At 58.0% G+C, this 25358-nt stretch overlaps 1 protein-coding gene across 4 annotated transcripts in view; it reads right to left on the minus strand.

Annotated features, from left to right (window-relative positions):
• STIM1 (stromal interaction molecule 1) overlaps window positions 1–25358 on the minus strand; it is a gene marked incomplete at its 3' end in the record, with an annotated part of 94668 nt that overhangs the window by 68372 nt on the left and 938 nt on the right. The gene's annotated exons all lie outside the window — the stretch shown is intronic.

Here is a 25358-nt window from a genome sequence, read left to right on the forward strand (position 1 = left end):
GCAGTGAGCTCCCCCCACAGCCTTCTCTTCTCCAGGCTGACCCAGCCCAGCTCCCTCAGCCTCTCTCCCTAGGGGAGCTGCTCCAGCCCTCTGAGCATCCCCGGGGCTCCTCTGACCCCTCTCCAACAGCCCCACATCTTCCTTGTCTTGGCGCCCCAGACCCACATTCAGCCAACAAGACACAGGGATTGATCCTGCCCGGATCCCTCAGCCTCTCCTTGTAGGGGAGCTGCTCCAGCCCTCTGATCACCTTTGCTTCCTCCCAGTGCTGCCAGTCACCACACACACGTTACCAAGCACAACTATGTTTTTTTTTTTCCCTAACTTCTGCTTTTAAGTGCACAATGTGCAGATCTGTCACTTCCAGATCCAGCTCAGGATCCAGCTCAATGCACCCCAAAAAACTCCTAACATGCTTAGCGAATTATAGCTGGAGTTGTAAATGTAACTCATGGGTCACATATGAGATTTATCACTCCTCTGCTTCCCCAGCCCAGCAGCCTTTCTCCACCCCGGAGCCGGGCAGGAAGGCAGGGGTCACAGGGGGACGGGTCCTCTCCTGCCCCTCCGCGTCCCCTGGCCACAACCAGCAGGTTCAGTTAACATTTTTAGGCACAAGTGACCTTCTTCACTTGAAATTTGTTACTTATTTTTAGCTGCAGCGGATGTTTATCAACTCTGAGGCGTAAATACTGCTCAGTATAAAAATATTTTAGAAATGCCTCGGGTTTCTCAAGAGCAATTCCCCCCCCCCTCCCCCAGGGCTCCAAACCAGCCACAAAGCTGTTCTCAAGATGCACCCAGACACCAAATCCAGCTTTTCCCTTGCCCATCGTGCCCCTTCGCCAGACCAGGGAGGTCAGATCTTTTCCCACACCAGATCCAACCACCTCTGGCAGCACAGAAACCACCACACCAGGACCCAGCACCCAGCACACCGGCTGTCTGTGACCATCAGCACCAGGTGCTGCCGAAGTAACAGCTCTCAGTGGGAGAGGCACAACAGGGGATAAAGCCCACATCCACCTCCCAAAGTGTCCCAAGCTTGACAAGCATCACCCCTCCCCAGCTCCATAGACTGGTCTGGGCTGGGAGGGACCCCAAGGGTCCCAGAGCCCCAACCCCCTGCCACAGGCAGGGACACCAACCTCCAGGCCTGGAGCTACACAAGGTTGCCCAGGGCCCCAGCCAACCTGGCCTTGAACACCCCCAGGGACGGGGCACCCACCCCCTCTCTGGGCAGCCCCTTCCAGCCCCTCACCACTCTCTCTGCACAGAACTTCCCCCCAGTCTCTCCTCTCCCCCTTCCCCCCTCCAGCTGCACTGCAGCCCCTTGTCCTGCCCCAGCTGCCCTAGCACTGATGGTCTGCCCAGCGCTGGAGCCTACAAAGGAGACACACCCTGCACTGTGGGAGGTGATGCTTTGGGGAGCGACAGGCAGCAGCCTCCGATGCCCAGCAGTACCAGGACTGGGTTCCCTGTGCCAGAGGGGATCAAGGGGGCTGGATAACCTTGTGGTACCCACTCCCCTTCTCCAAGACCTGGGATCAACATTCCTGCTCTGTGAGGAGACAAGGAGGTCGTGACATGACCAGCACCAGCTCAACAGATACCCTGAGACACAGAGACTCGTTGCTGGGTGGGAAGGAAACACCGTGGATCTGCAGGAGCCATGAGTCAGCCGTGCCAGCCAGCCGCGGCACGCGGCTCTCAGGGCTGGCTGCCTCACACAGCGAGGCAAAGCTAGCAATTATTACTTTTAAAGTGAAAGAAAAATTGCTAAAAGTCAGGAAACCACATAATGGGTGAGTGAGTCACTGGTGCCTGAAGAATCTGAGACGCCCAAGAAAGCTCTGGAGAAGGAAGGGAAGAAACCCCAGGATCCTCCTGCTGCTGCATCTCTCTGTCCTGCACCACGTGAGCCACATCGGTGCTTCCCAGAGGCAGGAATTCCCAGTCCCACCCTTGGCACTCCGGAATGTGATACATGCTGCAAGATGTACTGGGAGCAAGAAGTGCCCGAGATACACAATGTGGTGTTGCAACCACAAAAACACCAGTAGCTCTTCAAAGGCAGCAGGATACAGACCCCCCCACGCATGGAGTGTTCATCAACCGGCACCCCACACCCAACCCAAACATCTCTGAATCCAGCCAAGGCCAGAACAGACCTTCAGCCAAGGTGGTCAGAGCCAACCCCAGAGCAGCTCCCTGTTCAACGAGGATGCCAATTAAACTGATGGAACAGTGAAATCCTGACCATGGAAACCACAGGGATGGAGGGGCCAGGCTCCACCTCCTGCCCGAGGCGGCTCTGATGACATCGGGTCGCTCAGGATGGAGACCCCACCACCTCCCCAGACCCCTCCAGCATTTGACCACTCTCACAGTAATTTATTCTTGCAGTACTCCCACAAATTGGGGTTCCCACTTCAGTCTCTGCTGCTGTCCTACCAGCGCTGGGCCTGGCTGTCTCTGGGCACTGCGATGGGGTGGTGCAGATGGTGGTGAGGTCTCCCTGCCCTCTGCTCCAGCTGCTGCGGTGCCTCTGCTCCACTCACACCTTCTCTGAGCCCCGAAGTGGATGCAGGGCTGCAGGCACAGCATCACAACTGCCTGGGAAAGGGAGGGATGTCCTCCTTGGACCTGAGGGATCCCCACTTCCTTCACCCAGGGGTGCGAGGCCCAGGGGCAGCTTCTTCACCAGGATCCCCAGATCCACTTCTGCAAAGCTGCCTCCTGGAGCCACCCCAGCCCACACCACTGGGCAGGGCTATTCCACCCCAGACACAAGACTCTGTGTTTGCCTTTGGTAGCACTGAGGCTTGGCAGAGGCTCCTGCCCACCCAGCACCACACCTTGGAGGGACACCTCTGCTCTCCAACTCTGCCCAGGAGTAGATAAGACCTGCACAGATGGCAGCAACTCACATCCAGCTCCTTCCCAGGTTGAACCGCACCGCTGCCCGACAGCACAGAGCTACACCGGAGGCATGGGGGGTCAGGGGCAGCACTGGAGGCATGGGGGGGGCAGCACCCTTCACCCCACAGCACCCAAATCTGAGAGCTGTTCCATGTGCCCTGACCAGAGGTCTCTTCCAGACACCAGCCCTACAAACAAAGGAGGCACAGCGCTTCAAAGAACCCCACTGCTCAGGGGAGTGTGAGGAGCCCCAGATGTCTGCAGGCTACAGGGGAACCTGTCAGTGCTGCAGCTGTCCCCACAAGCAGCAAATACACCAGAGCAGCTTGGAGCCAGCTCAGCTTCTGCACAGAACCAGGTGGGACATGGTCTTATCCCAAGCCTAATGAGCTTGTACCACCAGTCCCCACCTCAACACAGTCACAGCAGCATTCAGGTTGGAAAAGATCCCCAAGATCATCCAGTCCAACTGTCCCCCCAGCACCTCTGGCACTCGCTGGCCATGTCCCTGAGTGCCTCACCCAACCTTCCCTTGAGCACCCCGAGGGACGGTGACTCCACCACCTCCCTGGGCAGCCCCTTCCAACGCCCAACCGCTCCTTCTGAGAAGAGATTTCTCCTCCTTTCCAACCTGAGCCGCCCCTGGCCCAACTCACAGCCATTCCCTCTCGTCCTGTCGCTGGGTATCTGTGAGAAGAGGCTGAGCCCAGCTCCCCACAACCTCCTGCCAGGGAGCTGGAGAGAGAAATAAGGTCTCCCATGAGCGTCCTCTTCTCCAGACTGAACAGTGCCAGGTCCCTCAGCCGCTCCTCATCACACTCGTGTTCCAGACCCTTCCCCAGCCTGGTTGCCCTTCTCTGGACAAGCCTCAGGGCCTCAACGTCTTTCTTGGAGCAAGGGGCCCAGTATTCAGGATGCAGCCTCACCAGAGCAGAGCACAGGGGGATGGTCACCTCCTCCTGCATCCAGGAAGGCAAAGAAATGCATGACAGAAGAATCAGCAGAATCACAGTGACTCACCGGATACAGGGACACAGCACAGGTCCCTGGGAGGGTCATAGAATCACAGAATCATAGAATGGGCTGGGCTGGGAGGGACCCCAAGGATCACAGAGCTCCAACCACCCTGCCACAGGCAGGGACACCAACCTCCAGGCCTGGAGCTACACAAGGCAAAAGGGTCCCACAGTCAGACGGGTCCCAGCAGGGGAGACCCTGCTGCCACCACCGTGACACGGGCTGGCCCTGCAACCACCTCAGACCCACTTGGACACAGAGGCTCGGACAGCAGCTTCCCTGGAGCCCCACAACTGACCAGTGCCCTGGGAGGCACGGGGCAGGCTGGCTGCAGCAGGCACCCTGGCTGTGAGGCTTTTAAAAACTGCCATCCAGAAACTGAGTGCAAAGCAGAGCATCACTCGACACGGGTGCTGAACAGAACCCCTCACATCAACACAGTCCTTCAACACACACAGCCTCTCCTCTCTCACCCCCCTTCCCCAGGGCAGAGGCTCTGGGTCCCACATACACTCACTGAAGAGCAGCCCTGGGGTGCTGGGGCTGGGACAGGCTGCAGCTCACATCCTGAGCGCCACACACACCCTGCAGCCAGCCCAGCCTGCTCCAAACACTGATTCTTTTCCCCAAAGTGAACATTTTCCCCATCACTCACACTCCCAACACAACTTTCCTCCCCTTCAGACCCTTCTGGGGCTGAACGTGGTCTCCTGAATTACGTCATCCTGGTGGTGACACAACCCACCCCGTCACGGCACCAACTCCGAAGCCAGAACCAAACACACCAGCAAATGAGGGTGAAGATGCGTCTCAGCTTTGGCTTTCGCTGGCACAGCACGGTCCAGCTCTCCCGTTTGCTGGGGTGGGACTGGGTGGGCAGTAGGGGTGTGTCCCAGATCCATGCTGATACTAAAGCTGCTTCCAGGAGTTACGGGCAAAGGTCTGGGGCTCTTCCCTCATTCCAGCTGGGTTCCCAGGAGGAAACATTCACTCCCTTGTAGACCTACCTGCACAGCGTGCCCAGGGAGAGCAGCTGCCAGCAGCAGCAGCAGCAGCAAGCTTTGGCACAAAAAGGCTGCTGGGATCTCCCAGCCTCCAAGCAGAACTGCCACCACCGCAGTCAGCATTCACCACCTCACACCCCAGCCCTGCAAACCTGGGAAGTCTCACTCCATCCTCCCTGTATCCTCCCACAACACAAACCAGGGACCTGCTTTCATCATTTAATGCTACCACACCCTCACTTTTCAAACTTAAAATCACTTCTAGCAGGAAAAGGGTCATGTTTTCTTTGCAGGAGCTTTCCCTAAAGGAGCTGCAGGTATCAGCAGTGCTTCACTGAGCTGGCATGGCTGGGTCCGTGGGGCGGCTCCCACCTAGCACAGAGCAGGAGTAAGTTACCAGTACTGCAAGGCAGCACTGCAATCACCTGCTCCATAGAAACAATCCTTCTCTTCCTCTTATCTCTCGCTTGGGCTTGTGTACAGGGTGAAAGAGAGATAAGAGCATCCTCAATTCATGTCTCCCCAGCTGCCAGGAGCAGATTTCCTGGGCAGCCGGATGCCTTAAGCAGTAGAGCTGATGACTTCAGGAAAGGGGAAATCACCACAGACTGCTACTGAAGCGCCTGCCTGGGCAGGTCCCTGGAACTAAAGAGGCTGAGGAAGATTTCAGGCAGCTTGAAGTAAAATGTGCCTGCTCAGAGCAGGATTAAACCCTTATTGCCTGCAGCGGTGCAGCCATACAGACTGCTTCCAGCCCAACACTCCCTTGCTGCAGGGAGGGCAGGGAGATCCAAGCTGCTTTTACCCTCAGAGGACTAAGCCCTGGGTTCAGGACTAGCCTGGGTTCGGTGAGCAGAGCAGCAGGTCCAGCTGAGCCTTCCTTTCAGGGCTCCTTCCTGCCAAGGGCTGACATCTCCAGCTCCTCGGGCAGGTGGCTCACACCAACCTATTCCTGTTAAGTTTTTGTTCCATTTTCTGTCCCTTACTTTGGGGATCCTCCATAGGAACTCCAAGGGAGACCTCCAGCTGGAGCAGAGTGGGGTGGAGGGTTTTGGAAGCAGCCCCAGGCCAGGCTCACAGCCAGGGCTCTGGCTGAGCAGCATTGCAGCCGCCCTCAATCCCTGGGCCAACACAACGTTTCCTGAATCGCAGCTTCTCCAGTGGCATCCTCCTCCTCAGCTCTTCCTTCCAGACCCCCAGCCCCTGAGCCAAAAGCCTGTATCTCTCATCTCCAGGGGCTCAGAGGCTGGCTGAAGGAGCACCCTGCCCCAGAATGGAGAGGTCATGACTACAGGACACAGGGACCTCTCACCCCCATCATCCATCCTCCTCCTCTCCTGACAGCCAGCGATCCAGGACTCCCCAGTCCCTGCAGAAACGGAGCATCCCCCTGCCCACACTGCCAGACAACAGCAGCTCCTCCTGCTTTTAACCTTATTTGCTCAGGGTGCCCTTTTGGGGATGGTACACACTCCACACCATGGGCCGTTCCCACAGCGAGGAGCCATCGGCTGCAGACAAACCACCCGTGGGATAACAGCACCACCGCACAGCGCAGTGGAAGCACCGTCCTGTAGTACAGAGCATCCTCTCCTTTACAGGAGGGTTTTGCCCTCAGAAACCAGCCAGGTCCTTCTCCCCTGGTTTAAGATCACCACTCTTTGCCAGGGCAAGGCCATGCTCAAGGGGAGATGCTGCTCACTCGCCGTCACGGCGCCCACGAGCAGACCCAGCAGGAAAACATGTTAATCATTAGACCACAGGGACAACACGCAACTGCTGGCTCAACTGCTGGAAAAAACCCTTCCTGGTTGTCCTGCCATCCTCCTACTCCCCAAGCTCAACCAAAGCAACGGCTCCCGTGGTTTTCTAATGCTTTCCAGGATCAGGATGCTGGTGAAGGCAGGACCAGAGGCAGACAGGACACAGCCACCCACAGTCCCAGCAGGCAGCAGAGGAGGGAGCTGACGGCACAGGGTGGGAAGGGGAAGAAGAGGGTGAGGAAAGCAGCAGGAGGAGGAAGAGGAAACGGTTCCTGAACCAGGGACACAAACCTGCAGGAACACTGAGTGCTCACAGACCCATTCGGTTCTACACACGCAACGGCGGCACTTGGGAACCTCAGCACCAGAGCGAGACCTGACGTGTCAGGCACGGCCTGGGAAGTGCTCTCAGCAGCCCCCTCCCTCCACACCTCACAGCTTCCCGGCAAGGAACAGGGAGAAGGGATGGCATCGCTCCAGGTGAAGAGCCAGGACAGCGTTCACGAGGGTCCCTCTGTGGTCCCGACCCCTGGCAGCCCCATGGGCTGGGGAAAGGCTCTTCCCAAACACCTCTCTCCCACTAATTGTGCTAATTAACTGAATCCCCAGGGACTTCACTTGCCCGTGACTAGTCACTGCCAGGCAACAATGCTCCGTGCACAGCCCAGCACAGCAGAAAAGCAGTAATTAGGAGGAGCAACAGTGGCAAAAGTTAAAGTAAATCTCTATTACTGAGTGAAGATCATCAGAGGAACAATATTTTCTTTATTCCATTATTTTTTTATCCTGCCTGCCAGCTGCCCAAGCACAGGATGCTCGAAGCTCAGAGGCCAGCTTCCCCATAAACCCAAACGGGACTCACCCCGAGGAGCGACACAGGGAGGGAGGAAGCCAACTGCCAGCCCAGTCTCTGCCCAACGGGGATCCACCGCTGGAAAACACCACGTCTGCGATGGGCAGGAGACAGGGATGGCCAGGGAGGAGGCAGAGCTGCATTTCCCTGTGCCTGGCTGCCTTCTCCCTCCTTAAAAATCCCAGTCCCAGGTAACGAGAACACACACAGCGATGAGGATGTCCAAGGAGAACCAGGAGGAAAGCATCTGTCAGGCAATTACTGCCAACAGCATCAACCCCAAGCGTGCTGCTGGGCAGGGAGGCTAAAGCCAGAGGTCTCATGCCCCAAAGTAGGAGCTGCCCCCTCTGAACACAGAGGCAAAATAACACCCCCCTCTTCAAGCAGCACTGTAGGTGTGGGGAGGCATGTGCTGTGCTGGCACCGCGCCGCTGAGCCTGCACCAGGCTGCCAGGAAATGTGTCCTGCCTGGCTGGGAGCAGAGCTGATCCCACCTCACTGAGGCAGCCTTGTGATGACTCACTGCAGAGATCGGGGGTGAGCACAGAGACAAGAACTGTGAGGCTCCGGGGGTCCCTCAGCCCCGGGCAGCAGAAAGCGGCACACATCCCACCAACGCCTCTGCCAACACCTCCCAGCTACCACAGCAGAGGACTGTGAGACTGTCTGCCTGTCTGTCCAGCCTGACCGAGCAGCCACACCAAGCACACAGAGCTCAGACAGTTGTTCAGAGATACCCTCCTCAGTGTTACCTGTTCACAGACCTAAGACCACCACACCAAGACCTCCCCAGCCTCAGGGCTGAGTGAGACCCGACTCCTGCTGAGCACCAGACTGCTGGGGCTGCAGAACGGACACTGCCAAAGCCAGGAGGGAAGGAGGAAATGTTGTCCAGCAACGGCAAGCTGTTAGTCAGTCAGCTCAGCATCTGCTGAAACCGCACCCTTGGCTTGAAAAGACGCGGCCAGGGCTCCAAGGGGCGAGCAGCCAAGCCTGGCTGGCCTGCAGACCCAGGGATAGCACGGCCAGCAGCACCTTCTGAGCAGCAGCAATCGCAGAGCCATCACAAACCGCTTCTGCTCCTTCCCCAAAGGCAGCCCCTCAACAGTCCTCAAGGCTACCTGCAGCAGGAAAATGGCTTTAAAAGGCAAGCTGACAACTCCAGGTTGGATGGGGCCCTGGGCAACCTTGTGTAGCTCCAGGCCTGGAGGTTGGTGTCCCTGCCTGTGGCAGGGGGGTTGGAGCTCTATGATCCTTGGGGTCCCTTCCAACCCAGACCATTCTATGCTTCTATGATTCTATAACTCCCTGGCTAGCGTGGTGCTCAGCGACACGCAGGGACCAGGTTCAGCCTGGTGAACGCCTGCTGACATGCTGCATTTTAAGGCAACATCGGTGTACAAGAGAATAACGCAAGGAAGAGGCCAGAGATGCCCAATTCCTCCTCAGCACAGCTCCGTTGCCAACACAGCCCCTGTCCCAGAGGCTTTGTTAAATCCTCCCCAGGCTGACCCAAAGTCCCCATGTCTGCACTCCAACCTGGCAGCGTGGGACCTGCTGAATGCATGAGCCACCCTGGTATGTCTGGCCAGATACTGGGGTTTGGCCAGATATTGGGGATCCCCACAGCTCGCCTTTCCCCGCACCGTGTTTAAGCCACATTTTGCTGCTGCCTGCCCTGCTGTGTCCTGCTATGCAGGGCCAAGAGGTGACATCCCAAGATTTCTAACATGCTGCTGCCGGTGTGTGTGGACAGGACGTGGTTCCAAGGTTCCAAAGCAGGAGAGAGGCGGTGTGCAGAGCACCTGTCAGCTGGGGTGTCAGACAAGCAGCCCAACGGGCACCATGCAGCATGGTAACACAGCACTCAGGGCTTTAATCCAGACCCAGGCTCCAGCTGGCACAGCCCAAAAGCCACAATCACCATGTCTGACCACAGAAAAACACACCCAGGTGCACTGGCAGTAACGTGGGGAGCATGCAGGAGTCACGGCAGCGCCAGAGGAAGCAAGAGAGAATGCCCAGGAGAGCGTCCCACCACCCCAGCCCACCCGCCTTTCAGGCTCCCCACAACCCCACACAGCCACCGCTGTCTCTTTACCTTCTGTCTTCTCCACGAGGGTGTCTGCTCACAGGTGACACCAGCTGCCCGAGCAAGCTCCGTGTCATGGCTCCGTGTCACATGCACCCAAACCTCCTGCTGCCCCATGGTAACACAAGCACCTACAGCACGGCACGCAGGTGGGCATCAGGCGTGCTACAGAACCCTGCCCATGGGCCAGCTGAACCCCAGCTCCCAAGCTCCCCACAAGCCTTCGTTGCAGGACAGACACAATCGATCTCCCCATATTCCTCCACCCCACGGATGGGAACTGCCATCCAAAGCCACGCCGAGCGCAGCGCCAACGGACAGGAGTCGGGTTCGTCCCGTGCGTCACTGCTTCAGCTGAACAAACACCACCACCTCCACAACCACGTACGCGGGGAGAAACTCACCCCACGGGGTTTCAGCGGGAGGGGACAGGGGAGTCTGAGCCCAGAAATGCCAGAGGCTTGGTCCCCAAAGCAAGTGGCTGGCTGGGTGTGCTTCCAAGGGCACGGTGGGTGCTGGGGGTGTGGGGCAGCATAAGGAGGGTGAACGCATAAATTCTGGACGCTGGTTCCTCAGCACCCCACAAACCCTGCACACAGCCACATTTACGGCTCAGAACCCACGACTCAGGGAGGAAGGTACCAGCCCTCTGCATGCGGCGCTCTGCCCGGCCTCTGGCGAAGGAAGGATCCCTGCAGAGCTGTTCCCTTCGGCTGGGATGGGGGAAGTCACTCTCCCTCCCACGCCTGCGGGTGCCTGCGGCGCAGCTCGCGGCTGGCAGGCGGCTGACTCAGACACGGGGAGTGGAAGAGACGCACACGGGCACCGGGGCCGCTCGCTGCCCCAGCGGGATGCGCTGTGTCCCGACCCGCGCCCGTGCTCCCCATCTTGCCAGGCACACCCGCCACAGCCCCAGCGCCCACCCCGGGCTGCCCACAGGTTCATGGAGACAGCATGTTACAGGCTCCCCCTCCCCAAGCACCACAGCTCTTACCAAGGGTGTCTCTCTGAGCTTTAAGGCCCCTGAACCCAAGCACACAAGTGCTGAAGAGGCTGGACACCAGAATCATAGAATGGCATGGGTTGGGAGGGACGCCAAGGGTCCCAGAGCCCCAGCCCCCTGCCACAGGCAGGGACACCACCCTCCAGGCCTGGAGCTACACAAGGGTGCCCAGGGACCCAGCCAACCTGGCCGTGAACACCCCCAGGGACGGGGCACCCACCCCCTCTCTGGGCAGCCCCTTCCAGCCCCTCACCATTCTCTCTGTAAACTTCCCCCTAATATCTAATTTAAACCTTCCTTCCTTCAGCATTAATCCATCTCTCTTGTCTTACCATTGTCTACCCTTTTAAAAGGTTGATCTCCCTTCCTGTTTGTATGCTCAGTATGAGCTTTGAGTGGATGGAAGAGGGCTGTAAGGGTTTATCACCAATCTGAGTGCTGGGCAGCTGTGCTCAGAGTTCAGGTTTGACTCCATCACAGAGCTCTGCAGCCCCCACCAGCAGGAAAGACGGTTTATGCTGTGGATTTCTCAGCAAGAAAGAGCAGTCTTCACTTGCTTTTAAAAATGAGGATTATTTCAGAACACCGATGGAGGGACCATAACCTCCTGTACAGCACAAACCACGAACCAGAGGAGAAGAGCAGCTTTAGGGATCCGAAATAAAACCACTGCAATTATTACTGCCCAATGATGAAGACACCAAAACCCAGCGTTGCTGCCACAGAGAGCTCAGGAGGAGCTAAATCCTATCAGAAACATGCATCTGGCCTCTGCTTGAGAGAGACTGCAGCAGCCATGGGGTGAGTGACCGCCCCACTCCATCCGTAAGGAACGGGGTTCAGGGACACAGGCTGGCCAATTCAGTGGGGAACGTCTCCACTCTTGCAAGAGTTACAGAGGAGCAGCAGCACCACCAGCTTCTGGTCCTGCTCCAAGTGTCGGCCTCACTGCAGCCGTGCTCCAGGCAGGATTTAGAAAGGCACGGGACCCTCACCCTGGCTGTGGGACCACCACAGCCCCTGCGGCAGCAGCTGCCACAGCCAGTGCTCCCCAACCCCTCCCCAGTCGCCTGTAGCTGCCCTATTGCTCGAGTGGTCGGCAAAGCTCCAGCCATGCTGCTGGTGGGTGCCCACTGCCCCCATTTATCCCCCAAACCCACTGCAAGAGACGGGTAACAGAGTGGGGACATGAGCAGACACCCCTTCACCTCTCCCTTGGGGAGAGGCACCGCTCCACAGCCTGTATCTCTGTTTGAAGGAGAGCTGGTTCCCCCAGAGCCGCCCCAGCCACTCCCGTGCCCCAGCTGGTGCTGTAACAGGGAAGCTCCATGCACCAACATTTTGGCAACTTCACTTGGGGAAAGAAAACAGCATTTGGGCTGAAAGAGCCTGTCTAATTTTTTCCGGCTCCATCACTGATAAGCAGGAAGACAAAAGGAAACCAGATGTCCTGTGTTTCTCCCGGTAACCCCACCTGACCAAACTGGACCGGTACAAGCACAGGCCCGTTGCCACTGGACACACTGGTGATACTTCGGTCCCAGGAGCGGCACTTCACAGAGCCCCAGTCAGCGAGCAAGGGATCAAGTTTAGCCATCACAGGCTTTCAATAAACCTCCCTGTTTGTCGTCCAGTTGAACTCATCACCTGAGCTGGGAACTCCAGCAAAGCACAACTGCCTATTTCAGCGGCTTTTACTCGCCAGGAGCTGTACCGGCTGCTACAGCACCCACATCCGGCTGTCTGCAGGCTGAGGCTGCTCTTCTCTCCCTTCAGCTGACAAGTAAGAGCTGCTTTTCGTATCCGATGACAGGAGCTCGCTTGAGGATGACCTACAAATCGCTCTTTACCCCACACCTCATCGCTTCCAAGTCCTCGCTGGCGAGCGGTGGCTCCTCGCAGCCCTCCCAGCCTCTGCGGAGACCAGAGGAGCAGCAGCACCACGATCTGAGCAGGAACACGTGGAAATGTCAGGCTGAAAAAATCTTAGTGCTTTATCTGTTAGTGCTGGGTTCTTTCTGTTCTGCTGTCCTGGATCGGGGTTACAGCGACGCATTAACCAGCATCGGCTGTGCTCAGGGTTAGGAAACACAATTCTTTGAGGCTACCAGCAAACGCTCTGCCAGGCCCCGTCACAAACACATCCGTGTTTCAGGGACACGAGCCAGGACCCCTCTGATTCTGTCCTAGTACCTCATTAAATAGGGAAATAGATACTCTCCCACTAATTCCAGGATCAGCAGAGGGAACAGGCTCTTCAGCACAGCGAGCTCATCACCTCCCTTTCCTACTGGGTGACTTTCCCCATGCCTCTTCCCAACCTTCTTCACCAAGCCCTTCATGGACTGTCACCAGCACTTACACAAAGACCCTGTCGAGCAATAAAACCTTTTTCATGCTTCTTTCAGACACAGACTTCCTCTTCCTTATGACAGCTGTACGCTGGTGCAAGGACCCGCTGCCTCTGAGCATTTCCCAGGCTCGCCTCAACCACGCAAAGCTTCATTAAGCACTCAGGAGCTTGGGGAGAGTTTAGCTGCTGTCACAAGGAGACGGCACCAATACCACAGGCACCAGCCCATAGGGACAGGAACTGGAGACAAGACAGCTGTAAAATGGGTTTATAATGGTGGTAACATGGTCGCTTGGGGTTTGAATAAACAGTGCTGGAAGGAGGCAGCAATTAAAGGTAACGAAGTGAAGGCACTCTCCTGCATTAGTCACCCTTCTCTGGAATTTGTTCTTTATCTTGGTTGAGGCTGGCATGACAAGCAGGAGACAGGTCTGGACGAGTGAGGAACAGGACCTTCTCCGGAGGCGTGCGGTGCGCAAGGAGCGTCCCCACTGCCACACTGGAGGAAGGGTGGGCGGACACAGGTCCGAGCTGTCGGCTCTTCCTGTGGTTCTCATCCACAGACACACCCTCTAAGGCTATTACAGATGAGAACTTGCATGAGAAGGGGCACTGAATGGCTGATTTTCTTCCTTGGACGTGGCAGCAGGGCTGTACCTCCGTGGGTACACACCTAATGCACCCGTCGGCAGACGCTCGGGCTGCCCAGCTCTGCAACACCCCAACCTGCCACCCTCTTTGTACAAAGGAACAACAAAACAGGTACAAAATGCCATCAAAACATTCATCCCCCTCAGAAATTTGCATCCCAGAGGGACAGGCCAACCACTTCATCAGTCAGAACGAGCCTCCAGCAATCCCAGTGTCCTTGCTGGCCAACGCACCTTCACACCCAAAGCAAACCTCACCCCGCCTGCACAGCCAGAGTTTGGCTGACCAAGCAGCCTGCTTTTGTTCATAGAATCAGACTGGTCTGGGTTGGAAGGGTCCCCAATGGTCCCAGAGCCCCAACCCCCTGCCACAGGCAGGGACACCAACCTCCAGGCCTGGAGCTACACAAGGTTGCCCAGGGCCCCAGCCAACCTGGCCTTGAACACCCCCAGGGACGGGGCACCCACCACCAGGATCTGTTTCCAGCTCAGCACACACAGACCAGGCCCAGGATGCCCCGTGCCAGGAGCTGCAGCCTCCAGGAAGAGACACTGGCGGAGCAGCAGCTCATTGCAGTTTGTTCTCAAACACCAGCCGCTTCCCACCCGGACCCGTTTCCAACAGGGTGGGAGAGGCTCCGAGCCAGCAGATGAACAGATTCACATCAAGGTGCTGGATTTACTTCACAAGCCAATGCAGGTCTCAGCAGAGTTCCCTGTTAGAATCACATCTCACTCATGCCCAGGAGATGATGGATGTCCTGCAGACTGGGCCACCAAGCTGACATTTGTGAGAGGGCTCAAGTCCCCTCTGTCCGGCAGTGCCATCTCTGCACTCTAATCCCTCATCTGAAACAGGAAGACTCACACTTCCACATCCCATGTGGGGGTAAATGAATCTACTAGGGACCGCGAGGAACTCCAAGGGGTCTGAAGCGACGTCCCGGTGCAGTTGTTTGGGAGATGGGGGAGAGAAACCACCTTGGTTCGCAGGTCCTGCCTGGGCTTTAACAAGGAGCAAGAGCTGGGTTTGGTTTAACCACCTGAGTGAAGGGCAGCCTGAGCACTGCTCCCAGCCCCAAAGTGAGAGTGAACACCCTGCACCGCTGCAGCTGGGAGGAGGAAGAGGAGAGGTGAAACCTCTGGTCCCCTGGTGCCTGGGGCAAGCCCCACTCCACGCAGATGCTCTGGACAGACACAGCCCACGACACGTGGTTACAGCCAGCCTTTCCTGCTGCTTCTCCCACATAGAGCCCGGCAAAGCCGGATCCCACCGAGCTGCCAGACCCTCCCAGCGCTCCCAGTCTCAGCCTCCCTGGGGGTGACCAGGCGACCACAGCACCAGGACCTGGGGCTCAGGATGTCTGTGCAGAGACAGACTGTTGCTCTTGGAAAAGACCTGACTGAGGGGAGCACACAGGCCAGGCCAGAGGGCAGCCAAATCTGCCCAAGAGAGCGGCTCCCGGTGCGGGGCCGGCAGGGTCAGGCTCTGCCTCCCCACCACCCGTCACAGGGAGCGGAAAAGCATCTCAAACATTTCACCTTGTTAGGCCGAGCGGCTGAAAATAGCCACGAGCTGAAAACCACGCCAGCTGGACAACTCACCCGCACGGTAACGCTCAAGCAAACAGCGAGCTGGGGCAGGCTGCAGGACCCAGAGCCAGCCGCCTCCCCACGCCAACTCGCAGTGCCGCAGCTCCGGCGGCGTCAGAACTCGGCAGCTCTGCAACGGGACGGCTGCTCCAGCACCTCTGTACCCCAGGGAAGGGAGCAGGCCTCTCCCGACAGCAGCTCCCATCCAGCACAGCCGGCTGGAACAACCGTCCAAAGACACTCGTCTCTGCGGTGACGGCACAGAGTCGTCAAGGTCTTGATCAAGAGCAATCTTAGATCAAGATACAACTTCTAAGTAACAGACTCAAAGGGCTGAGCCTCACCCTTAGTCACAGGGCCACAAATCAGCATTTCTCCCTTCCCAAGAAGGAGGGTGGGGGCAATAAAGAGTCAGGAGAAAAGCTGAGAGATTCCCACCCCCGCACCATCCCAAGAGCTGCAAGACAAACGCCTGAGGAGCTCATCCTGCGGCGTGCGGAGTGGAGACATGCACCCAGTGTCCCAAACACCCCCTCCCACCTCTCCTCTTGTTTAAGGCCACAAAGGCCAACAGGAAAGCCTGCTCATGTAGAAAACACAGAGGGCAAGTCTTGAGGGGACACACAGCCCACAACAGCAGCACAACCCCCAGCACGGCACAGGACGCATGGCAGCTGCGGTGCTCCGTGTCCCCCTGGCTGCAGGGAGAGACCCCCGAGCCCTGCAGCTGCAGAAGCCTCCCTGCTCTCTGAGAGCTTTTTGGATGGCTGGGCGATTTCCCAAGGTTTGTGTGATGCTATCAAACCCATCGGTCGCTCCACCGCGCCCAGGAGCCTCTGGGAGCAGTTTCGGCAAGGGCGGAAGGAAGTCACACACGGGTGGCACACACGGGTGGGCACACACTGCAGCACTGGAAGCAGCTGCGCCCTCCAGTTTCCAGCCATTGTGCAGTGGCCCCAGCAGCTCTGTGCTCTGCCAGAGCCAGGACAGCACCTGAGGTGGGGATGAAGGCAGCACCCATTGCTGTCCCCACCCCATCCTGAGAGGTCCCGCTGCCCACCGGGCATGCTGCCATCACAATCCCCACAGGTCAGCACCTGTGTTTTTCACACTCCCCAGTTTCCCTCCTTCTGGAGCATTTCCTTGTGTATTCAGGGGCCCTCCCGGACACCACTTAATTAAACGACTCTTCCTAAAGCTGCTTCCTGAAGTCCTGCTCTGAGCTGTGACCACTGACAGAGGATCAGGAACCTCTTCATCTTCCCAGCAACCTCTGGGGACCCCCAGCCAAAGCCATCCCAGGGTTCCCCACCATGCAGCCTGGCTGACAGAAACAGCATCTGAACCTAAAAAGCCATGCTTGCCCTCCGAGCCTGTTGGCTTGTGCTGCAGAGCAGGGCCAGGGGCTGCTCTGGCAGAGCCCAGCACAACCCTACACCACCAAACCCCTCCAGTCTCACCAAGTTGCAAAGTGTTTGTGCCTCCGTCCTGGTTTATGGTGCTGGGGCTTCTCCAGGGGACACTGGCCCGTGTCCTCCTGTGCAGGGGGGCAGCTGGGCGTGCAGGGGGTCACAAATCCTGCAGCTAAGAGCACGGGCACAGACAAGTGCCTTTCAGACCCTTCCCACTGGTTTTACAACACACACAATCCTCTTCTGCTCCTCGTTTTGTATTCTGAGGAACAGACACACCGTGAAATAACAACAGACAGCACCAGATCGCTCTGTCCTCTACCAGACACTCAGAGATGATCTTTAGACACCCACTTTCCCACAGATGCCTTATTCCCAACCCCCTCCCTTCCTACAAGCTTAAAGCTGCCGCTGCTGACAGACCCTGCCCTGGCTGGAGACACTGAGATGCAGGGCAAGCTCCAGGGCTGCCCGAGACCCTGCACACCCTGAACTCTGCTGCTCTTCCTTCAGCAGTGAGCAGCAACAGCGGCCGTGGGGTTAAGGGGTGAGGAGGGCTGACTGCTCTGGGGTTACCCTCCCAGACCCACCATCTCCTCAGGAAGGAGCACACGGTGACACACTCTGATCTTTGCCTGAAAACCACCCAGCAGCCAGAACAAAACCCACCCAGGCAGTGTTCAAAGCAGCAGGTACTTGGGACAGAAGATTTCCAGAAATCACTTCTCCCCCTTCAGAAAGAGAAAAAAAAAAGTTTAATCCTGTGTCAAGGGAAAAAACATCCCCCCCCCCCCTTCTTCCCTGGCTTACCCACACATTAATTCTGCGCTGGCACGCGTACAGACCGAAACACACACTCTGCTTGGGAGCTTTAATCCCCAATTATTTCTCCCTCTCCTGCCACACAAAGCTTTGCTCAGGAGCACGGGGCAGGCTGTGCAAACAAGCGAGCTGTTCATCTGTAACTCGGACGAGGAACATTCTTCAAGTTCTCCTGTTTATTAGGTTTCTGTCCTCGGAGAAGCAGAGTTTCAGGCACCGGAGCTCAAACCACGAAGGAATGAATTAAACTGACCCTAAAAACTCAGCCCTTGGGGGGAAAAAGATGTAAGAAATCCCTAGGTACAGACATAATGTCCTTTCTTGCAACACACGTGGCATGAGAGTCTGTTTGTTAACAAACATCACCGCTTCCTATTCCACTGCTTCCGCTTCCCGGAGGCCGGCTGGGACCCGTGAAGCCACCTGGCATCTCCCAGCTCTGAAGAAGGTGAAGGGACGGCACGATTCAATCCACGGAGAGCTCGCTGCTCAGCAGGGGCTCTGTGGATCCCCCACGGCAGAGCCTCCCCATTCCCGTTCCTGCCGGGCAGGGGCAGCCTCAGGCCCCGGGTTCAGTGGTTCCCCATCAGCTCTCACAGATGTCCACATGTAGCAAGCTAACCCCTCTCCCAAGGGGGAAAAATAGGTTACTTAAAAATAGCTCCCTAATCCAAACAAGCCAGCAGCCCGGTGCTGTTTCACGAAGATAAAACAAGCAGGCACAGACAATCCAAGTGCACAGCCACCCAGGGTTATCTTAATGACTTCCTCCTGCTCCTCCCACAACCTTCCCATCGCCCGGCGAGGCGGGTGCCTCCTCCTGCGCCTGCCAGTAAAACCAGTGCTGCAACTGGGCCACGGCCCCGTTATCACGCAGCTCTGTGGCAGGGACGGCACCGAAAGCCTCACCTCAGCACCGACCCCACTGCAGTGCCCAGGGGCTGGGGTTTGTTTTGGTTTATAAACTAGAGGAACCATACACCAGCAACATGCCCACCCCGGTGCCCAGGCCACGCTGGCAGACACTCCCGGTCTGAGGCAGAAGCTTCTCAAGGCTCACACACGCTGCAGGAGTAACGGAGCAGCAGCTTTCATTAGAGTCCGTCAGCGACACTTGCCTGAGGACCAGCATCAGCCGCTGAGAAATGAACCCGAGTTCTGGCAGCGCCAGGAAATTAATCAGGCAGGACTGCGGGGGCTGATTAAAACGAAGGTAACAGCAAAATTAAAGCCTGCTGGGGAGACCCACTTGGATCCCATCACACAGACAGATGGGTCAGCGAGGCGGCCGGTGCCCACGCGTGCACAGAACTTCTCTGGAGCTCTAGCCACAAATTAAAGTCCCCAGGGCAGGTGGTGGGGGACAGAGGGCTGTGAAGGCTGCCCTCCGCAACAGGGGAGGGCACAAGGGATGCCAAAAAGCCAGGTCATTAACAGCCCTCAGCTATGATGTGACAAAGGGTGACTGAACCTCCCTCTACAGCCTGGAGGGTCTGCCTGCTGCAGACCTGCACCCAAAGAGCTGCTCGGGTACCGTGTCCCTGCACCAGTACCCAGAGTGTGGCCCAACACAGCCGGGATGCCCAGGAAAACATATACACCAGAACAAGAGGGCTTCATCCAGCAGGAACCCAGCGCTGCCCCAGTATGAACCACAGCACCCCAGTCTCCAGTCTGCTCTGCCCGCCCTGGAGTTTCCTTCTTCGTGCAAAAGAACTCAAACACGCGGTCAGTTACCTCCAAGGAGCTGGAGGCAGCAACAGCCTGGGTGAGCAGAACCAACGGGGCGAGCAGGCTGGGCGCTGAACCCAGGACGAGTGCCACCGCTGGTGCCTCGTCAGCGGCTGAAGGAGCAGAAAGGACTTTCTGGAGCGGAGGGATGACCCCAGGGAAGGCTGCTGCTTTTCAACCCCACGCACGCTCTCTCAAAGGACAAACCAGAATGCCCTTCCACTTCCCTCACCAAAAACCTCAGTAGGCAGACCTAAAACTCCCAGCACGGTAACGCAGATCCCCTGCGGTATCTACCTAAGGCCCAGCATGTGCCAGACAGACAGACATCTGTCGCCTGCCTGGAGGAAAGGGAGAGCACGCAGAATGAGCTAATTATGATGACCAATATACACCACGAGCCAAACACAAACTGCGCTTCAGGTGCCTTTCAGGTGAGGCAGGTGCCGTTTCAGCACGGCCCTCGCAGCGTGGCAGCGTGGCAGGAGGCCTCACCACACACTTCCAGCTCGATTCCCTCCACAGGAGACAGCACAGCCCGAGGACTGCTGCCGGGGCTGCCCGCCTGTATGGACATGTGTCCCCCTCACTGCAGGAAGGGCCCCCCAAAAGGCATGTTCTGGAGCGGGACACAAAGAACATTCATCTGCCACAGTTGCCAGAGGGACTTCATACCAGGACCACCCGTTACACCTCGATCCACACGGCATGTGATGGCACAGCCAGAGCTGCCCCGGGCCCCAGCCACAGATGGAAAGACGTGGGGTTGGAAGACGCAGCCCTGAGAAAAGAGGATTAAGCAACCAAGATGCCAAAAAGGCTCAACAACCGCCATCAGCCTCTGCTCTCCGGCACCGTGAGCCCCACCAGCAACGCTGCCTGTTTCCGAGGGCTGCCTGGGAGGCACCTCAGGCATGCAGACGGCTGCTCTTCAAGGTAATAAATAAAGGAAATTAAAAAATCCACTCTCCAATCCAGCTGAGCATCGCTCCAAGTTCCTGAGCCAAGACAGGGAACAGTCAGCCAAGGGGTGGCCAACAGCCCCAGCAGCACCACCAGCCCCAGCATGCATCCATCCAGTCCCAGCACACAGCCAGCCCCCACCCAGCACACAGCCAGCCAGCCAGCCCCTGGCATGCATCCATCCATCCATCCATCCTCCTCTGCTACGAGGCTGCACTTGGATACCATCAAAACCCAATTGCTCAGGTCTCAGAACCCTGACTCCTCAAGAGGAGATTCATTCTCACACATTCTCTGCACTCTGCCAAGGTTTCCAATCAAGAACACCGACTGCTTCCCAGCAGTTTCCTGAGTATCCTCCAGAACTACTTCTCCCTTCCACTGAGATTCCTTCTGAGTGCCCAGCCCCACGAGTGAGCGCCCAGCCCTGAGCCACTACTTGCCCATGCAAACCTTCCTCCAGCACATTTACTGCACCTGAAGCAAGTTGCACAGTAGCAAATTCCTTCTGGTCCTGGAGATAAAGCCTACAAAGTGTTTCTGTGGGAAAGGCAGGGTTGTGAGTTACCACAGGGAAGGTGAGTCCCCACACGCAGAACTGCGTGCCTCCTCGAGGCTGCAGTCCTAAGCAGGTTACAGGAGGATTTGGAGGTTTCCAGCACCCCAAAAGGGAGGTGAAACCCCACCAGGGATCTGGCTACAAAGCTCTGGGAGCTTAATGAACAGCAGAGAGCAGCCAGATCAAAGGTATCTTACCAGCACTGACTTTATGCTGCTCTCCTGACTTCAACTGATAAGGCTTTTCCCAGGAAAAGCGGCTGCAATCAGAGGACAAGTATGGATTTTGGCATGGCAGTGGGTGACTAAACTTCAGCACCATGAAACAAACACACTAAGATAACGTCTGGTTAACTAAGCAACCAGCCATGAACACATGCAAACGGGTAGATAAAGAAGCCACCGTCTGCGTTCCCACCTTGCAGAGAGCAGAGTGTCAAAGCCACCACCCAGCCCACGTCCTCTGCAGGCCCCAGAAGATCTCACCACAAGCACAAAGTCCAGCACTGGTCCCCTTCCCCGGGTGGGGGCTGGGTGACAGAGGAAGCCCCTCCAACAAACAAAACCTGCAACTTGGAATGGGGAGGACAGGAGTCTCCACTGCAGCACCTGGACACAGCATCCTCAGCCAGAACTCTGCTTGCCCCCGCTCCAACAAATCGCCAGTCGCAGCCTCGCTGTTGCAGCCCCCCCACACCCTCACCCGATCACAGTCGCTTTGTTAAACACCCACGAAGCTCCTCAGGCTCAGAGCACTCTGGGCAAAGGTGATAACTGAGGACAGACAGACGGGTTTTCCTTTGAGACCACCTGCCTGGCTCAGTGACTTGAGTTCCAGTGGCACGGAATGAATCCCCAGCTGCAGTAAGAATCCTGCTGCTCAACAGCACACTGAGACTCCAGGAAGCCTGTGCTGGAGGCAGGGAAGCAGGAGAACAGGCGTGGGGAGGATGAGAAAGGGAGGGAGAACAGTTGTGCCGTGCTTCAATAAATGCCAGTCCCTGCCCTGTGCCACCACAACACCGAGGATCATAGAATCACAGAGTCACAGGGGTGGGAAGGGACCCCCCGAGCCCATGGGGTCCCACCCCCTGCCCAAGAAGGGTCCTCAGGAAAGGTCAGGGCTGGAATCTCTCCAGAGAAGGAGTCTCCACACCCCCTGGGCAGCCTGTCCCAGGGCTCCCTCACCCTCACCGGGAAGAAGTTCTTCCCCACATTGGGGGCAACTCCCTGTGCTCCAACTTGAGCTCATCGCCCCTTGTCCTGTCCCCACAGACACTGAGCAGAGGCTGCCCATGGCCCCCTGGGTCCCACCCTTCAGCTCTTGAGAACCAGTGATCAGATTCCCTCTCAGGCTCTTCTCTCCAGGCTGAACAGCCCCAGCTCCCTCAGCCTTTCCTCACATGGGAGATGCTCCAGGCCCTTCAGCATCTCTGGCCCTCCTCTGGGCTCTCCCCAGGAGATCCCTGGCTGTTTTATACCCAGGAGCCCACCCACACAGCTCAGGGGCCTCCTTGGTACCAGTTAAGGGGCTTTAATGGAAAATAGGCTGTCAGGGAAGCTCTCTGGTTTTAGTGAGAGTAAATCATGAAACTTTGGACCAAACCAGCTGGTGACACATGTGAAACTTTTACAAAACACTTGATGCAACCCCAGGTGATCATAGAATCACAGAATGGCACGGGTTGGAAGGGACCCCGAGGATCATAGAGCTCCAAACCCCAATGCTGCGTTGATACTGCCATCAGAAGGGTGAGCAGAGCCTGCCTTGCCCTCCTCCCACTGAAAACATCAACCCAGAGAAAACACCGATCCCCTGAAGCAGCGTTTGTAGCAATTCCCTCAGGAGCTCCTCTTGCCCCTTTTTGAGGGGGGGGGGGGAAGGACCCCAGGGCTGGAAGCTGCAGCAAGACAGGTTCATGCTAAAAATAACTGCCATCGGGTGAGAACAATAACGGCTGGGTGACGGTCAGCACATCCACCTTCCCCACGACACCGCTCAGGGCACAGACAGGCAGCCGGGACAGCAGGGAGGTCGAGCCCCTCTGGGGTCTGCGCTCCCCTGGGGCTCAGCTGCAGACTGGCTGTCCCCTCTCAGCTCCAGAACACACACACACATCCCCAGGCCTTAGAAATGGCTCAGCGACCAGACTTACATCTGATAGGGGCAGGAAGAGACAGATTAGGCACCACAAACACTTTCCTAGGAACGAGTCAGAGCCAGGAGAAAACCTGGGTTACATCCCACCTCCGTGGACAGAAGCACCCGCTTCATGAACAGGAGGGGATGCAGCTTTTTAAAAGGGCAGAGACTGGCAGGACAAGGGGGATGGGTTAAAACTAAAGGAAGGAAGGTTTAGATTAGATATGGGGGGAAGTTTTTTACAGAAAGAGTGGTGAGGGGCTGGAAGGGGCTGCCCAGAGAAGGGGTGGGTGCCCCATCCCTGGGGGTGTTCAAGGCCAGGTTGGCTGGGGCCCTGGGCAACCTTGTGTAGCTCCAGGCCTGGAGGTTGGTGTCCCTGCCTGTGGCAGGGGGTTGGGGCTCTGGGACCCTTGGGGACCCTTCCAACCCGTGCCATTCTATGATTCAACAGGTAATACCTCTGGGAATCAGCAAGACGTGCGAACACTCAGCAGCACAGCACGCCACTGCATCCCCTGAGCGTGCAGAGGAATCCAGGCAACCCAGCAAACACCACTCAAACCAAACCTCACGCTTCTGCTCCCTGCAAGCACTTCCCTGAAAGAAGTCACCGTGCCAGGGACAAGTGACAGGCACTGTCAAGTCTGTCACCCTTCAAATCCTGCCGTGTCAGAGGAAAAACAAAACAAAACCAACAAAGAGAGCCACCCTTTCCTTTTCAGGAATCCATCACAACTAAACCCTTTCGCTTTCCACGTTGGCCACACACCCACCTCTGCTGACACGCGTGCTGCCAGCAGCCCTCCCGCCCCGCTTCCAGGGGAGCCCTCAGGACAGCGTCAGGCGCTGCCTGGGACAGTCACCGCGCCGATCCGCACACGGCAGCTCTGCCTGCTGAAGAGCCCACGGCCCAGGGACCTCAGAGGACACATTAACTTCAAGCTGTGTCAGCAGAGCGCAGGGAGCATCCCAAACTCGCTGATACCCCAGCAAGGGATGCAGTGCAGAGATGCCATGAGCTCCACATGCAGAGCAAACCCCTTCCTGACGACCGCCTTCATTTGGGCTTTCAGCTTGCAACCCACCGCCCCGCACGGGCACACGTGCTGCTCTGCAGGGGTTTCAACCCAGAACTAGAGCATTCCGGCTGCAAGAGCCCATGGGTAAGGAAAGGCACCTCTCCAGGAGCAGCCCACTTCTACAGAGGAGACCGGGCCTGTGGCCGGCTCCCCGCCTGCCCTGTCTCCGCTCCCAGAGAAGAGCAAGTCAGCAGCTGAATCACCAGGGCTGCCACACTTCTGCAGGGCCTCCAAAAATAACTCATCTGGAAATTCCTTGGAGGCATAAACCTTGCTTCATCAGGACTGCGGAGATCCAGTTTCCTTAATGGAGCAGACTGGATGCAAACTGGCCTGAGGACTTTGAAGATGGCATGTAAATACAAACCAGAAACTTCTAAGAGAGGAGCTGGCACAGGCCAGGGTTAAGAGGGAAGGGGAAAGAAGAAAGGGAAAAGAAGCAAGCCACATAAATCACCGAGATGAAACAATCCGAAACAATCTGCCTGCCCAGGAACCAGACACCCAGTTCCCGATCCTCTGCCCGATACGGTGGCTCCAGGGACGTGCCCTGTTCCCACCAGCCAGCCCTGCGCACGAAGCGGAACGCCTTCCGAGCGGCGCCACGGCACCGTCCCTGCGCGCCAACGCCTGCACCGCCCGCCCTCACCAGACCCCTCCGTGAGCTGGGTCCCCCCAGGAGCCCCGCGCCCAGCACGGCGCCTCCCGGCCACCCGCGGGGTCCCCGGGCGCTCACCGCCTCGTCCCACACGTTTCCCCCGTGGAAGCCCGAGCCAGGCAGGACCCTGGGGAGCGGATCCAGGCTGCGGGTGACCAAGGTGCAGAGCTGCCCAGGTGCCGACGCCCCCACTCCACTCGCTGCCGTGCCCCGGCGGGACGCCCCGCGCCCCTGCCTCAGCTTCAGCTGGAGTCTGCACCTCCCAAACCCCCCCCCCCGCCCCCCACCTGCCGCGCCACAGGGCACGACGGGGCCAGGGCTGGGCCGGGCGCCGGGCGGGCGGGCAGAGCCCCCGCGCCGCTGCGGCGGGCAGGGCCGGGCAGGGCCGGGCGCTCCCGTCCCGCGGCCGACAGCTAAAGCTCGTTGTCTGGAGCGGGCCCGCGGCCCTGACCTCGGGGCCGTCACAAGGACACGCGGCGCCCGCCGGTGCCCACGGCGGTTCCCCCCCGGCCCCGGCAGCAACGGACCGTCCAAGCGCGGCTCCCGGGGGCGCCCACAGCCGCGCCGGGGGCTCGGGCTGCTCCCTCCTCCTTCTGGGGGGCTGCGGGCGCGGAGGAGGAGGGAGACTGGCCGGCCGCTGGGCCTCGGTGCCCCTGCCCGGGCGGGACCGGCTCGCACCGGCGGCACGCGGTGCCGAGCCGGGCCGAGCCCCGGCGCTGCCCGGAGCGACCGGCCGCGCACA

The sequence above is a fragment of the Gallinula chloropus genome (assembly GCF_964237585.1).
Source record: "Gallinula chloropus genome assembly, chromosome: 1".
Lineage (NCBI taxonomy): Eukaryota > Metazoa > Chordata > Aves > Gruiformes > Rallidae > Gallinula > Gallinula chloropus.